This window comes from Choloepus didactylus, chromosome 5, assembly GCF_015220235.1.
Source record: "Choloepus didactylus isolate mChoDid1 chromosome 5, mChoDid1.pri, whole genome shotgun sequence".
NCBI classification, from domain to species: Eukaryota; Metazoa; Chordata; class Mammalia; order Pilosa; family Megalonychidae; genus Choloepus; species Choloepus didactylus.
The window spans coordinates 36,952,075-36,957,090 of record NC_051311.1 but is presented as its reverse complement, the minus strand read 5'-3'; the positions used below and the strand labels follow the sequence as shown (position 1 = coordinate 36,957,090).

Genomic DNA, 5,016 nt, shown 5'->3' with positions numbered 1-5,016 from the left:
CCTTGAACACATTAGGCTAAGTGAAAGAATGCAGCCACAAAGGGTCATGTATTATATGATTCCATTCGTATCAAATGCCCAGAATAAGCAAATTCATAGAGACAGAAAGTAGATTAGTGGTTGCTAGTGGTTAGGGTAAGAGGGAAAGGGGAGTGAATGCTAATTGGTATGGGCTTTCTTTTTAGTGTGATGAAAATATTCTGGAATAAGATAGTGGTGATGGTTGCACAACCTGAGGAATATACTGAAAACCACTGAATTGTATACCTTAAAATGGTGACATTTATGGTATGTGAATTATATCTCAATAAAAAATAAATAAATGAATTTAATGTTTTAAAAAATCCTGTGATATTAGAACACTTATGATTAAGTCCCGGGTCTACCAGTTATTTACTTTGTGATTTTTGGCAAATCTTTAATTTTTCTAGTTCTCAGTTTCCTCATCTAATAAATAAGAATAAACATAAATGCCATTCTCAGAATTTTGTGAGGGTTTGATGAAATAATTGGTGTACAGAATAAAATATGAAATATATATACTTGGAGAAAGAGAAAGTGCTAAGGTATATCTCAAATGCTTATATATTTATTATAGATAATTTTTTATTTTAAACCAGATTCCAGTAGATTTTCATAATGATCACTTTGAATGGTGCTTAAAAATCTGGGCTTAGAGCTCACCATTATTATCCTTAACATTTTTTTCTCACTTATCTCTTCTTCTAACAGTGTCAGACTGGTATAGAAAAAGCAGCTTAGTCTGTGACTAAGTTTATATTTTCTCTGTGCTTTAGTTTCCTTATATGTAAAATGAAGAAAAAATTTTCCATATTACAAGGCTGTTGTGGAGATGAGAGATAATTTATAGGAGATAATAAATGGCAGTCCTTATTATTCTACTTTAAATTTTGCCATTAGTTCTTTATAGTCTATGAAGATATCTACAGAGGTTTTACTTTGAATTGGATGTCATCTTAGCATGTAATATAATCTTTACTAAATTTGTTTTTTGTTTTTTCTTTTACCAGTTTTGGGTTTCATTTTATCACCTTTTTCCTTTCTTCCTTTTGGCTGGCTACTTTATTCATTTTTAAAAAGTTCTTTTAAATACAAATCTCTTTTATAATGTTTCAGATACTTTTTTAGGAAAATAGAAATACCTGGAACTGTATATTTTCCTCCAAGCCCCTATTTGGCAGATCATGAAGAATATTAAGGCTTTTTTTTTTCCTACTGTGTGATACATTTTAGAGAAGGAATTTGATGGAAAATTTTCTAGTCATTCTAGAAAGAACCTTAGAAGTCGGTTGCACCAGTTATTAGATCTTGTGTTATTTCATGAGTTCTGCTTTTCCATTTTATTCCTACAGATTTAGCTCCAACACTGTATTTTATGCTTATCAGCACTTATTAAGATCATCCATCCCCACCTTCTATCCCCTATTTCCATTCCCTTAGATAAGAATTAAAAGAATGAGAAGACAGAAGGGAATTGAAAAAATTCATTTAAGAAATAGATTAATGAGGTGAAACTAACTGACGTGGAAGCATGAAGCTCTAGAAAGAGGAAATCATGCTTCTGCACTACATATAATTAATTAAGAGGGAAAAGGGGGTATGTGAAAGGGAAGTACTCTTAGATGAAATAGTTTGGAATGCTGGCCACCAGGTAGCAACACGAGCCCAGGACAGGTTGATTGCTGCTGATAATCACCACCACCACCACACTAAACAGCACTCTTACTGTAACCCCAGCACTGAGTGCTTGTCACAAGGTTATCACTAGATCCCATCATTGTATGCTAGAGGGTAGATTCAGTGTTCTGTGACACTGGGGTACTAGATCCAGATGATCCTTTTTCGAAGTCCCTTTTATCTCTTTTTATTGGGAACATGAAGAGTAAAACTTTTTAAAATCCGTTTTTGGTGTACCTCTTCAACATAATTCCTTCTGACTGACTTACCAGGAAACCGAAAAATTATTTTTCATCATAGTACTTCTGAGTACTGTTCTCAGTGAAATTACTAATTTCCTTTTGCTGTTTCTTAGAAAATATCTATGAATCAGAGGTATGATCTTGATCTGTTCAAACAGTGGTTCTCAAACCTTAGCGTGGGTCAGTATTATCTAGGGAACCTGTTAACATGCAGATTGCTGGTCCTCAAACCCAGAGTTTCTGATTCAGTAGGTCTGGAGTTGCACTAGGATTTGCGTTACTAACGAGTTCCCAAGTGATCCTGATACTGCTGGTCTGTGGACCACACTAGAACCAAATTAGAATAAACAAAAACAGTCATGGCAAGTATACTGTAAGATGTAAAAATCATATGCACAAGATATGTATTTCAAGCACATTCTTTTGGTGGTATTCATAATACAAAAAATTGGAAACAAAATGCCCAAACATTATAAGACTTTAAAAATAATTTCCCATACTGTCGAATGAAAAAGCAAAAGACTTTAATCTTGTTTGTGTGTGTGGACCTGCATACCTAGTACTAACTCAGAATGCCAGTTTTTCCATGACCATATTTTACTTTTGTGCAGTGAAAAAGTGTTATTAAAAGTAAGTGTTTGATAGCGGGAGGGGGACGTGGTGCTGCCTCGGCCACCACTGCAGCTGCGGCTGCCTGCTGGTTGCCACGTCTTTCCGGAGGCGGCTGCTGGAAACTGCAAGCAGCGGCTTCGGGGCTCTGCCCAATCGTGTCTTTCCCAGCCGCTCCCTTGTCTCCTCCCCTCAGCGGCCAAGCTGACGAACGATATATAAGTCAGTGGATCCAGTAACTGGAATGACTTCAGATAAGAGAGCTGAACCCCGAAGCTGAAAGATTGCAGGATTAAGCCTGATTTACAAAATGGGACTCTTGCCTGAAGCTATTGAATAAACCACTCTAGTGACAGTGAGTTAGGAGATGATGAGCTCACAAACCAACTGGTTTCATGAAAGTACTAATCTTCTAACAACCTTCAGCCTTGGAAGTGAGGGTCTTTCTATTGCTAGTCCATTGTATGACATAGTGGGATATGGGTGCCATTCTTTGAACCATCTTGCTACCAGAAACCAGGGGGGAAAAAGCAAAAAAAAAAACCCAGCAACTTCAAAGCCTCCTTACTCCTTTAGTCTTCTCATTTATATGGCTCTTGAATACCATCCAAATAAATGTTTTCCTGTCAAAGAAATTTATACCTGGATTCTGGACCACTTCCCATATTTTGCTACTGCACCAACAGGCTGGAAGAATTCTGTTTGACATAATCTGTCCTGGAATAAATGTTTTCAGGAAGTAGAAAGAAGCCATGGAAAGGTTAATGGAAAAGGTTCCTTAAGATGCCTGGATCCAGAATATAAACCGAATCATATGCAGGCACAGAAGAAGCAACCTTTTTCCTCAGTATTAACATTTACATCCCTCCTTCATCTCTGCAAAGTGGCTCTTCATTATCTCACTACTTAACTCTGTACTAAAACAGAACCAAGTGTGACCCTTCAAAGAATCTGATATTGACACTGCCACTGCAGTGATGCTTTAAAATATTTCCACTAAGCTAGGAATTTTAAAATATGAGAAGCCTCTTCCTCTTAAAACAGCCCTGTTTAAAAAAGAGGAGTTATGGCAATGCATTTGATCATCCAGTGCTATGCAATTGTAAGATAGTGATTCTTTCGCCACCAGCATTGATCCAAAGGAAGTTCACAATTACAGTGCAAGTAGCATGGCTGCCCAGCATTGCACATCCAGGTCTAATGTGTCTTCCCTGTCTTCTGTGAAGGAGGTATGTGAATTTATCCCAAGAGTAGCCATGTGGGAAGTGATGGCAATGAAGGATTTCACAGAGAAGAAGGTACAGACATTGATTACGAAGATGATCCTCTTGGAGACAGTGGCTGTGCATCACAGGCTGTGCAGACACCTCTGAAAAAGGGCAGCCAGGCAAAAAGATGCAAAAACTGTCAAGTCAAAAGATGGATGAGGTGCTCAAAGAGGCAGCTGGATCTCTGCTACACCTTGCTGGAATTCATACATGTCTGGGTTCTCTAATAAGTACTGCAAAGACACAAATTCAAAAGCAGTGAAAAAAACAAATACTTTCTAGTGTGGTATCATTTAAAGTGTGGCAATATTGTTCTACATTATTCTTTACAAGGGATATCAAAGCCATGATGGACTTCTTTAGTTTGGGGGGTGGGAAGGGGTGCTAGTTATTTGTTTCTTTTCAAAACATTTTTATTTTTATTAAACAGTTGCTGTTAGGATCATGCCCAATCATAAACATATGATGTGAAGTCCTAAAGGCATAGTTTTGGGGATAAGTGTTTTCAAGATTTGTAAATTTTTTATATAAGAAAATCCCCAGCTTCTGTCTTAAAATTGTAGGAAAAATCTTTTCTTTTATTAATATTTCAAAATGTGAGAACACACTTTACCTTTTTTTGGTTTGTTTGTTTTTCCAGCCTGTAATTAATGATAGTCACTGATTCAGCTAAGATTTTTGCTGATATCTTCCTCGAATACTCCCCTGACACACACAATCCAATAGGATAAGATTTAGATTTTTATTTTGTCTTCGTTGTTGGTTTTAGTAATTTTTTTGTTGAGGCATTAGCAGAGTCATGTAAATTGGAAAAATCCTAGATGTCAAGGAAGTTCTTTTTGGTTACAAAGAGTTCTAAGATTTAGAAAATGCAGTTTTGTGGTTTAATTTTTATCTAAGCCCACTCCAATTCCTATTACAATGATAACTTTGAATTTTTTTTTACTTCACATATATTACATAGCATTTATTGGGGCCCTTTGTTCTTTCCCAAAGTGCTTTGCAATGATTGTTTTATGTTTTAGACGCTGACTGTTGTTGTTCAGTAGAAAGTATCCAATGAAAGGAGATAGCCATACAGATCATGTGTTATGGAGTAACACACATTTTGACACATTTTTTGCAGTAACAGAATCTTTCATTTGCTTGTTAAATGTACTGCTTTCTGAGACTTTTGTTTCAGAAAGCAGTACCTTTAG

At 36.3% G+C, this 5,016-nt stretch overlaps 1 pseudogene; it reads left to right on the top strand.

Annotated features, from left to right (window-relative positions):
* The first annotated feature begins 1,896 nt into the window (after positions 1 to 1,896).
* LOC119534732 lies at positions 1,897 to 4,079 on the top strand (annotated as a pseudogene).
* Positions 4,080 to 5,016: the final 937 nt, after the last annotated feature.